General features: G+C 35.9%; 1 long non-coding RNA gene across 1 annotated transcript; it reads right to left on the bottom strand.

Moving 5' to 3' along the window:
• Positions 1-8,914: 8,914 nt before the first annotated feature.
• On the bottom strand, positions 8,915-11,257 carry LOC129880497 (uncharacterized). Its single transcript, XR_008765407.1, has 4 exons — positions 11,137-11,257; positions 10,955-11,027; positions 10,415-10,491; positions 8,915-9,191 (listed from the first exon to the last, which is right to left on the bottom strand). It is a non-coding gene; the product is annotated as an uncharacterized LOC129880497 (long non-coding RNA).
• Positions 11,258-12,131: the final 874 nt, after the last annotated feature.

The following is a 12,131-nucleotide window of genomic DNA, read 5'->3' as shown; positions in this document are numbered from 1 at the left end:
AGATAGTTTCCCATACACTATTCTTTAGCACGTACAAGCCTTAACAGGTAATACTCAATCCTTGTAGGAGTGTTAACACTTAACTGTAGTTAGGGATTATGGGGCGTACCTGGAGTTCTGGGAATGGAATTATTCCCACATTCCACATACAATTCACTTAAGGCTAAAACTTGCCAAAAGGAAAGAAAGATAATTGTACGTGCTTATACCAAAACATGCCACAAGAAAGCTTTACATACCTCTTGGGAGTTACCCTTTATCCTGCTCGCCTCGTCGTCTTCTGAACCTATTCAATATAAAGTAATACGAATATCAACTACTCTTAACTTTTCAGTATCTGAGGTTACGCCTTAATGCTAATGGAATCTATTCCCTTAGTCGTTTCCTCGACTAGTTCTTTAGTTTGTTAAGGCGTTAACGAAAATTGGGCAGCACCTCCCCTATAATGTGCCCTATCCAAATTTACAATTAGGTACCTAATACCTACAGCCAACCAACAACAACAACCTGCAGCAATTCATACCAACAATATACAACATACACTCCAAACGACTTATTCCAAAAATACGATATCTCAATAGGGCGTCTAGCCTTTATTTTGTGACGCCTTTAATTATACATAATGAGGGGTCATGTGGCTTCTACCAGCAGCACCCTAACCCACATTAGGACATATTTAGGCCCTGAAACAACAAGCCACACCCCTGCAGAGCAACTCACAAGAACAACACTTTGTTTCGACAACAATTCAACTATAACGACTACAAATTAGTTTATTCCGAACGCCAAGTATTTCTAAGCCATTTTCATATTTCCAGCCACCAATAGGGCGTGTAACATGCTCCATCAGAACACATAAAGCTCAAATTTAAAGAAGAAACCTTACCTTACGTTAAACTTGTCAAACTCGCCAAAACTATCCAAAATGTGAAATCTGGACAGTTTACTGTTTCACCTTGTCGCTTCGTTTCGAAGGGGTAATGGAGGGAAACAGGATTTACGCCCTTCATGAAAGTTATATACATATGTATTAGGGTCGCAAATAATTTCGAATCATCCCTACATCAATTTTTTACAAAAAGATATGACCAAAATACTTACAGCTGTCCGTGTAGAATTTCCAAAACCAAATTTGAGCAGTACCTCCTCTACACTTCATCACCACTTTTGAAGCTGATAAAAGTAGAACTGGATTTTGGAGTCTGAATAAAAGTTATAGAACCACGAAATACCTTTCCAAAACATATTAAATCACTCGAAAAGAATCTGTACAAAAGAAGTTATACCAATATTACTAACCACTGTCCCTTCCAAAAACGGGTTGGTTAATTAATTCTTAACATTTTCTCCTTTGACTTTCTCTTATTTTCTCTTCCAAATTCCAATTGAAAAGCTGGAGTTTTACTTCCATGAAGGTCTTAAAATACATATATACGTATCCACATACTTAAGGTACACCGTATATAATTAATTCACGGAAGAAAATTGAAGAACTTACCCTTAAATTCTTCCAGACATGGCTGCCTTTCCCTTCTTCATTTTTCACGTTTTCTCTCCATGTTTTGGACTGATTTTCTGGCTAGGAATGAAATAATTAGTCACAATACACATATATATAGGGTGGCTATGGGGGTGACACGTGTCAGGGTGACACGTGTCCAGCCGTGATTGGTCCACCATATCTATGCAACCAGTTAGGGGCTGCCACATGGCAGCGTGGGGTCCATCCCAAGTAGGTGAGTCACCTGCCTGCTTGTCACCTGCTTGCTTCACTTTCGTAAGTTCGGAAACTAGTTTTTGCTCCCTCTCGTAGGTTCGTAATCTCGTTTCACTTTAAGAGCCTATGAAACCCTTTCTACGTAAGCTTGGTATGTAATCAAGTAACTCATGTATGTAAGATTTCTAAATTAGTAGCTTACGTAGATAAGTCGAGTCCTACGACTCGTTACTTGGCCTCCTATTCCTTCCGGATTCTTATATGATTCCCCTTCCAACCTTCTCTACTACGGGGTATCACATCCTCCCTTCGTTGGAGTCATTTGATAGTGTCGTAGCATATCCGGTTCATATGATAATGTCCAAGGAACTTATGAAACATTCTGAGTTTAAAAAGGGTGGGGTGTAACATTAAAGGTCTCACATATGTTATTTTCAACTACATTATTTGGAATGATCTTGAAAGAATGCCCTAACCTATGGCATTTTTGGATAATGCAATAAATTAGCACAAATATCCTTATCAAGTTTGCTCATTTTATGAAGCTCCTCCTTGAACTTCACTTCAAAACTTGCTTTTGAACATCTCCATAATTTTTTTCTCCTTTCCTCTCCCTTTCAGGTTTGATCCCAATTAGATCAAATATGTATACCACACCTTCTAACTTCAGTATTTGGTAGAAGTTCATCAACAGCTGCATGAAAAACGTGCAAAGAAAACAAAATACAATTCAATACTTAATAGATAACTTAATAACTTTAGCAAATATAATAGGTAATTACCTTTTGCATATCTACCATCACAGTAAGATCCTGTCCAGTACCCAATTGCAGGTCCTCTTTTAAGTAATTGATAAAGAAACTCCAACTATGTTTAGTTTCCTTATCTACAAATTTTCAGGCTATAGGAAACATTTGATTATTTCCATTTTTGCCAACTGTTACTAGAAGTTCACCCTTGCAAAGCACCCTTTAAGAAATATCCATCAAAATCCTATTATTCTTCTACATCCTTCCTTCCATCCCTTTTTCAATGTATCTAAGCACACATAAAAGTACACAAATAAATTCTTTCCTGTGCAGTTTCTCTATCCATTCTTACTTAAACAGAACTATCAAGATTGGTCTATTTTATAACCTCAGCATAATCACATAATCTTGCAAATTTTATATTCTAGTCATCCATGGATTCTCTAAGAATCATTAGCTTTGCCTTGTAACAGATGGTCTTACCCATATATAATCCTAACTTCTACCTGCACAATTCTTATATTTCCCAAATCTTTAAGGATGGTTGTTTAGTTATTTCATCCTTGAATTTGTTTGCTAGGAATTTACTTGTACACATTTTGTTCTTATTTGATGGAGAACACTTATGTACAGGATGGTAGTTCTTGATCAAAAAGTCATCAGAATCTCTATCAATTGCACCACAACACAACCATTTGCATTTTTCTTTGAATTTACATTTAGCCCTCACTCTATGAGCTTTATTAGGTCTTAACTTAATCTGATAAGTGTATTCTACTGCATAATTTGTTAAAGCCTTTCTAAATTGTTTAGCATTTTCAAAAATCATACCAAGTTCAAAAATAGAAACTTCACATTCATCATCATACCTGACCTTTTTACTTTTCCTTCTTCCTGATTGATCAACACCCTTAACAGCTTCTACATCTAGTACATCCGTGCTATCATCACTATCACAGTCTGAGCTATCAATATACTCTTCATCTTCTCCTAATCTGCCAACATATCTATTCTTCTTATATCTTCCAATATCTTCAAAGCCTTTATCAATACCAGCTTCACCTACTGGTATTTTTTTAGGTACTTTCTTTTTTCTCCTAGGATTAGAATTTCTTTTGTTCCTCCTTTCAGCTCTAAAGGATCTCAATTCTTCATCAACATCTGAACCATCTTCATCAGGAATGAAATTTACATCTGAGTCACTACTAGGTAGATCTGACTCAGCCTGAGCCTTATTTACATCTGAAACAGCCTCAATCTCATTCACATCTGAAACAACCTCATTCTCCACATTTCTATCAGTATTTACATCCACAGATTCATTAATAGAGTCTGGCCATGCTAAAAGATCAGCTGGAGTTGGTAATTCCTCTAACTCATCAATTTCATGGACCACATAGACATGAAGGTCATCACCATCTATTAAGTCTTTCACATAGTCTAACAATTGAATATCAGAAGTAACTTGAACAAATTCATTGTTAATTTCATTTTGAAAGTAAAAACCTTTCACATTTGTGTACCCAAGGTCTTTAGTGTATGAAAGAAACTCGACAAGGCTAAAATAATCTTTATCAATAGCAACAGCAAATACATCTATTTCTCCTTTGTAAGTAGGGTTAGGGTCTGCGATAACATGACCCCATGATGAAAACATGTCAAAATATAGTCGTCCATATCTCAAAAAGAAGACCCCAATACAAGAAAATACCCCAAAAGGCCCTTACTTTATCAGTAAAATTTTCAAAAAATACCATAGTTACAGAATGCTAATAAAGAGAGTGTTAACAAACTGAACATACACCTTCTTCAAGAATGAAACATACAAACACAAGAAGTAGTTGATAGAACCTTCGATTTCTCCAATGTCGTAAAGCCCGATAAAATAACAATCTCCAACAATTGATTTCAACCTTTAAACCTGGAAATTGGCAACATAAATTAACATAATAGTTAGCACTAACGAAGAATTGAATGAAAATCAAGAAAAATTGAACCTTTAAGTCGAAGTTACAATCCTATTCTTACCTAGGGTTTTGATCGGTGAAGTGAAGAAGAGAAAATGGGAGTTGAAAGATCAACATTTCACCCTTTAAATTTGGAGCCAATATGACATGAAAAAAAATAATGAGTTGACATGATATAATTGGCCAACTAATTCATGTGGACGCAATCGTGATACACGCGCTTGAGGTCAATAACAAATTATTTAAAAAGTGTCAAAATGACACATCGGATCCTTTACATGAGGTGTCTAAATGAACATCTCCTAGTTTATGTGTCTAAGTGAAAGTTGGTGTCAACTTTAGAGGACCACCAATGAATTTCGCCTATTAATATTAGATGAACATTTAGAGTGTATAATGTATTCATAGCAAAACACTCAATAAATTGACGCTTGCCACAATTTTTCTTTATTTGAGACCGATCCAAACAAAGCTACCATATGAGAATTTGTTTTCCTCTCAAAACGATACATATTGAAAAATAAAAGAACAATTGCAGTGATTTTAATACGACAATGAGTATTTTTTTTCCCGCTGCCATAATTTGCATTCGTAAAATGGTGATTTGACAGTTACTATCTTTATTTTAATTTAAAAAGTATATTATTTTGATTTGTTTTCAAGAAATTATGATATTTTATTCTAATAGTATGTTTGGTCAAATTTTTGGAAGCCGTAAATTTTTTGTTTTTATATTTGTTTTTAAAAAGTGAGTGTTGGAAAAAATAAATATTTTTGAAGAACAACAAAAGCTAAAATACTAATTAATTACTGTTAATTTTAGGTGACTACTGATAAATTCAGCCTTTATCTATTTCAATAAGTTCAAAAACAAGGGAAAAAAACAAATTTGTATAATAACAAGCCAAAATAGAACATTTTTAGTTTGTTCGAATGAACTTATTTTAAGCAGCTTATAAATGTTTTAAAAAAGATAAGTGTAACCCAATTTATTTTTTTGATTTATAAGCTGTTTTCAAGCTGTTTGAAATAAATATATTCAAATAAATTTAATTATTTATTAGGCTTATTTTAAGTATAAATGAGCCAGCCAAACGCTAAAAAAAAAATAATTGAAAAACTTATAAGGCAATCCAAAGGCGTTGTTTTTGGGACAAATTTATATTTTTTTTCCTTTTTAGTATATGTTAAGCCAAATTGTTAACGTAGAAGCTTCTCTCTGTTTTTCTGTATGCAAATATGGCGGATCGAACACAGTTCTTTTTACGTCCTTCTCCTATAATCACTCACATTGACCTTTTCTCATCCGTCTTCTACCTCGCTTCTCTGTCAATTTCTCCGTATTATTCTTCAATAGCCAACTCGAATTCATTTCTTTATTTTTTGTTTTTCTCAAAGTTTCGATCTTTTTTTAGTAATGCAGAAAAAAGTGTATAGGGATTGATTTTTTCTTCTTTGAACAATGATTTATCAGTGAGATACGATATCGATTTGATTCGATTTGATCCGCCATGGCTGCTTCTTTGGCTAAGTATATGTTCGGTTTCTTTGTTGTTTCGGCTATACTATGGAGTATAATCAAGTAAGTCAAATGCATTTCAAGTAGTAGTACTATTTAGTAAATCGATTGTTTATATGTGAATTGTTTGTTTTCTGTCACACTTATATTGCAACTGTTACTTGTTCCCTCCCATTTTTTTGTTGTTATGTTTGATTTTGCAATTTTGGAACACTTCCAGTCATATAGTTATCAGAATGCTCTCTTTTCCATTTTATGCGACTACAACAACAACATACTAAGTGTAGTCTTACAAAGTGAGGTAGAGAGTAGTGGCGGATGCATAATTTTTAGTCAGGTGGTTCGATTTTTTGGGACTGTTTGCTTTCTATTGGGATTAAATCTACTATTTCAGCAATATTTTTTCTTAAAAAAAGTTAATTAATAGTGAAAGAATGGGCCATGCTAGTGTTTTTTCCCGAAATTAAATGAAAAGAAATAACAAAAGCTAAAAATGTAATACGTATAGTGAGATTCAAACCCTGAACGCAAGGGTTCATTTGAAAGCCGCTATCCATTATGCTACACTTTGTTTCTTGTTCAAGAGGTTCAAAATTAATTATGTACATAAATACAGAAAAATTATCTTATACATATAGTGTAATTTTCTGCCAAGGGGGTTCACTCCCGCCTCTAGACGCCCCTAGTAGAGGGATTATTTTCGATAGATTCTATCTAAAGTAGTCTAGAAATGGAAACATAAGAAATAACATATAGTTACAGAATAGTACTACAACAAAACAATACTTCCAATCATATAATTATCAATATGCTCTCTTTTCCATTTTATGTGAGTACAACAACAACAACAACAACATTCCCAGTGTAGTCCCACAAAGTAATGTAGAGAGACTGTTTTCGATAGACCATCAGCTCAAGGAAAACAGTCCAAAGTAGTCTAAAAAAAGAAATAATGGAAGTACAAGAAACAACATATAGTAACAGAACAATACTACAACACAACAATAGTTTCAATTTTTATGTGACTCTCTCCCCAAATAGTTTTTGTTTGACTATGATTTTTTATATATATTAAAAAATATATTTCTTTGATAACCAGAGATCTAATATGAGTTAGCTGGTGCAATTTAGTTGTATGGCCTCATCCTATATCATGTTCACAGTTAATTGCCATATCCACACATTCCAAGTGTTTTTATTATTTATGATGGTAGTGTTCGAGCCAATTTATGCACACGTGAACTATCCCATCCTCACACTATCACAAGTACTAGGTAGTGTTGCCCACTAAGACTTAGGCATATGAGAAGAAATCGTCTAGTATTTTGCAAAATATATTTATATTATAAAAATATACTATAACTTATAGTACTCTCATCAACTTAAAATGTGCTAAGTTTAATTGTTTTCTTTAAATGAAGGAACCAATGTCTGAATTTACTCAGAAAATTGAATGGATTGACCCTAATAGTGCACACTCGTCATTCTTTCTGAAACAAAAACAAAGGATTATATAAGTAAATATTTAACATCGTCAACTTCATGTCTATTAAAATGAGACGGCGGGGGAATTATTTATCATCAGTTAAACTTTAAGGTTGTGCTAGTGTTTTCTTGAAAAATGCTGGAGAACTATAATCCATTACTTGAATAAGTGACCGTTGGCGGTTGTACTAATGATATTCTAGAAACATATCAGACACTAGTACATGTAGCAGATAGAATATAGTTGTTTCAATCCTTTCACATTTCTCTTCTCTATATTGATTTGATAGAGTGGTTTTGTAGAATGTAAGGCTTAACTTAATTGGGGTAGTGATGTTTTGATGATATGCTTGTGTTATGCTTCTTTTTGGTGCAAAATATTGAGTCTTAATAGTGATTGCAGAAGATTTTCCATTCTTTTTATTGTCAGCATTAAGCAGTCTAGTTCTATCCAAATAAATTGTGTTAACTAAAACATTTGAGTGTCCCATTTTGGTCAATCTTGAATCTGTGAATCGCATTTTTCTTTTCTTCAATATCTTGTTCCTTTTACATTCATTGAATTATTTTTAGTTTGTGTTCTTTATGCATTTCTTGCTCAGATTTTCTTTTAGGTTGTTCATATGGATTTTAAGCCGGGTCATGAAAGCCTCCATTTCATTCCGTGTTGGAGGATGTAATTGCTTGAGAGACGTGGCGGTGAAGTTCAACAAGGTCCGTCGTTTCTTTTACCTTTGTCCCCTTTTTCTCTTTCACTTTGATCTATACATTAAGGTAGTAATTCCAATTGTCTTTGATACTGTCTTTATTTGACAGAACGTTTTTTAACTCAACCAAATCTATATTTTGTTTTTGTTTATATTTATTCTTTTAGCTGACTGTGTCTGACTTCATGCATAGTTTTTCCAACTACATACTGCTTGTTGTCAACCTTGCTAGGTGATGTACTTCTTATGAAGTTGGTTAGAAGGGTAGATAATATGTAATTAGAAGGTCATTTGATTTATAATCATATCTAATCTTACATTTAGGACTTAATGCTTTAATTTTTCATGATCCAAATAGACTTTAATGGTGTGATTCTTGGAGTAAAAGTAGGTATGGGGACGATCTGGATAGTAATGACAGAAGAGCAGTGTTAAATAGTAGGAAGTATTAGGGTCCAGTTTGGAGTTTTCAGTGGCTCATACATGCAGACTATAGTTTCTTGAAAACTTGTACAAAAATATGATTCTCTACAAAATATAGTAGGTGCCGGGAAAAGAAGAAAGAAATATAAATCTTTCTACTCTTTCAGAACTCTTCAATTTTCAATCTAAATTGTCCATATGTGTCACGACCCAATTTCTTAGGTCATGATGACACCTACTATAACCCTCTAGTAGGTAAGCTAACCCGTCAACCCGGAACTTCAAGTAATGTGTTTGAGGGCAGAAACTATATAAGAGCATCGATTTATAAAAGTAAACAGAATGAATAAGTAGAAGTAAACCAAAACATGTTTTAAACAACTAAAGATCCCTCCTAGAACCTGGAAGTCACAAGTACAGAGCTGCTACAAAATAAAATACGAGTACAAGTCCCGAAAGTGGACCGAAAAGATATAAAACAACTGGCTAGTCTCAGAAGGTAAAAGACGGGCCATCCATGCTGAAGGAGACAGGAATGATCTAAAAACGCCAAGTACTCACCCTAGTCTCCGAAGTTGACTGCAACAGGCTCAATTTATCCACGGCGATAGCTGGTGCTTGGTCCTGCATCACGAAAGTAAATGCAGAGTGTAGTATGAGTAGCAAGACAACAGGTACCCAGTAGGCATCATAGGCCGACTGAGCAGAAAAGATAAAAATAATATGAAAAAGAAGAATAGCCTAAATAGGAGTCAACATAAGCATCAAAAGGGAAAAGAGTACTACCTATGAAAACTACAGCTAACTATACCCAACTGGGCCCCATAAGCCCAACTGGGACACTCGTGCGCAAGTTAAATAAAAACTCGGACGAACCCCCATAAGCCCGCCGAGTACACAGAATAGCTACAACTACCAAGGCTAGGAACCAAGAGTCTGCGATGTTAGGAGCCGAAGTACTATATCATTTCCAAACCCAAAATCTCTAAGAGTCAATCAATCTAGTGGTGACTTAGGGGTCGAAGCCGGGACTGGGACCCAGATGCTCACCCGAATGTTCAAAGTGGCCAAGGCCGGGACTGGGTACCCGGATGCTTGCCATAATACATAAGTGCGGTCGAGGCCGGGACTGGGTACCCGGATGCTCGCCATAACACATCGATATGATCGAGGTCAGGACTGGATACCCAGATGCTCGTCATACTAGCAAGTCGGCGGAGGCCGGGGCTGGGTACCCGGATGCTCCCCGATAATTCAGAATGGAGGCCGGGACTGGGTACCCGGATGCTCACAGATATTTTATCCTATGGTGCCGAATATTCCCCTTTCAAACTAAACAATAATAGTACCGAGAATCTCCATCCCGATGAGTCAACCAATATGCCGCCAAAACTGAAACCAGAGCCAAAGTCAACGATCACGAAATCTAGTATTGTCGACGCATCACGAAAGTCACGATTATACCGAGTTATGGATGGTGGTATTTTTAAGAGCAAGAGTAACGCCTAGCTAAGGCCAAACTACTAGGCACTAGCCCGCTACACTATTCTACAAGGATCTAAGTCTACCAGAGCGACGCCGGGACATCTAAAGCAAGTTTACATCCTATACTAAGGCCAACATACCCCACCGTATCAACAACATACTCATTCAACTATACTTGTAATGCTAACAAATAACGACAAGATACACATGCTTCTAAATATCTGAAAACCCGATAATAAGCCTAAAACATGATTTCTAACACCTAAGATATACAATCAAACTACCCAACCCAAATTCCAACTATTTCAACATGCTTTCACACATTCCAGCTCAATCTAAAGAAAGGTAAAACCGTAGCCTACCTGTAGGCCAAACACGCGGGCTCCAAATCACTGTGCTGGAGATTTTCCCTTTCAAACAGCCTCGAAACGCTGCCAAGCTGTCAAAAATAGAACCACAACGTCGATATGGTCGTTTAGACACTAATTTCATGATTTTTTGAAGACGGACCAATTTTGGGGTCGAAAACGGGAATTGTGGGACCCACATACGAAATTCCGGATTTGACCCCCAAAACAGGTTCTAAACGTCACACCAAGCTCACAAATCAGATTTATAACACAATTCGGGGTGAGAAATTACGTAAGACGATCAAAAATCAATTCCCACATTTTCAAACTAAGAAAATGATATAAGGCAGCCTCTTTACACGTCGATTTCTCAAAAACAAAAATCTGTCAATCAAAATAAATTACACCATAACGTTTCTTGAGAAAAACCCCACAATCTAGAATCAAGAATCACTCAAAACGGAGTTATATTGACCAAGATACACTCTTCCAAAATTCCACAAAATTTCATTCCGAAAATGACTAAATCAGTAACTTAAAACGCATTTTTACCTCGAACAAAGCTTCTTCTCGCGTTTATGAGATTACTACGAGATTCCTCACGAAATTCTCTTGAATTTAGACCCTTGAATCACCAAAATCGGATTTATATAGGTCAAGAAACAATTACTCAAAGTTCTTCAAAAATTAGATCCGAAAATAGACACAACTGCAATTAAAATCGCGATTTTTACCTGAATCGAATGCTCCAAATCAGTTTTCAATCTCTCCAATGCGTTCTCCACGAAAAACCTCACAATTTTGCCTTTTGAATCAACCAATTTGGAGCCCTAATACTCAAGTTATGGGGTTTTAAAGTTGGAGAAAAAAACCCAAAATGGGCTGTTGCTGTAGCTGTGTTTTTTTCAGATTTCGGAGAATCCAAAATCTCCGATGGGGTACTCGGAATTCGTTCGGAATCCGATAAAAATAAACCAAATATTCTACCCCACTAAATATGACGTTACGGACTCAATGGCGCATTCAGAATTTCCATACGAGATCATTTTAATAAAAAGTGGGCCCCACACCCAAGAGCCATTTTCCACAACGGGTCTCGATATTAGCTCGGGAGCCTCGGGAAGCGAACGAAAGGTCGTTCCTGACCAAAATCGACATTTTGGAACTAACCGCGATGTCAGAATTTTTATTCGAGCGCGTTTTCCAAGAATGTTGACCAAAGTTAACCATAGGCTAACTTTTAAAGTTAAAAGCTCCAAATGATCCCAAACTCGTATCGATTGACTCGATAGTCATTCCAACAATGCTACTAGCCTAATTTGGTCATTCCAGAGCTGATGGAACCATCAGAATTTGAATTCGAGATTTCGTTGGCCCAAAATTCGAAAAGTCGCAACTAAACCAACTTAGGCCTTCAAAATACCAAAACGGACTCGGGACCTCTAAAAATTCAACCAACAGTTCTTCTAGACCAAAAACCATCTCCTGAATCCAACGGAGTCATCGGAATTCCATTCCGAGCATCGAAACTCCAAAAGTTGACCAAAGTCAAACCTTGGCTTAAAGTTCCTCAAATTCTCAACTCAAGGCCTCAAATCTTCGTTACAGCTCCAAAACTGATTCCATAAAGTCTTCTAAGCCTATTTCGACATTTCGGAGCTGCTGGAATCGACGGAATTCCATTCCGAGACCCGTAGCTCCAATTGACCCCAAATACCACTTTTTAATA

The sequence above is a fragment of the Solanum dulcamara genome, chromosome 1, assembly GCF_947179165.1.
Source record: "Solanum dulcamara chromosome 1, daSolDulc1.2, whole genome shotgun sequence".
Lineage (NCBI taxonomy): Eukaryota > Viridiplantae > Streptophyta > Magnoliopsida > Solanales > Solanaceae > Solanum > Solanum dulcamara.
The sequence above is the reverse complement of the archived record's forward strand: the minus strand, read 5'-3'. Positions and strand labels throughout refer to the sequence as shown.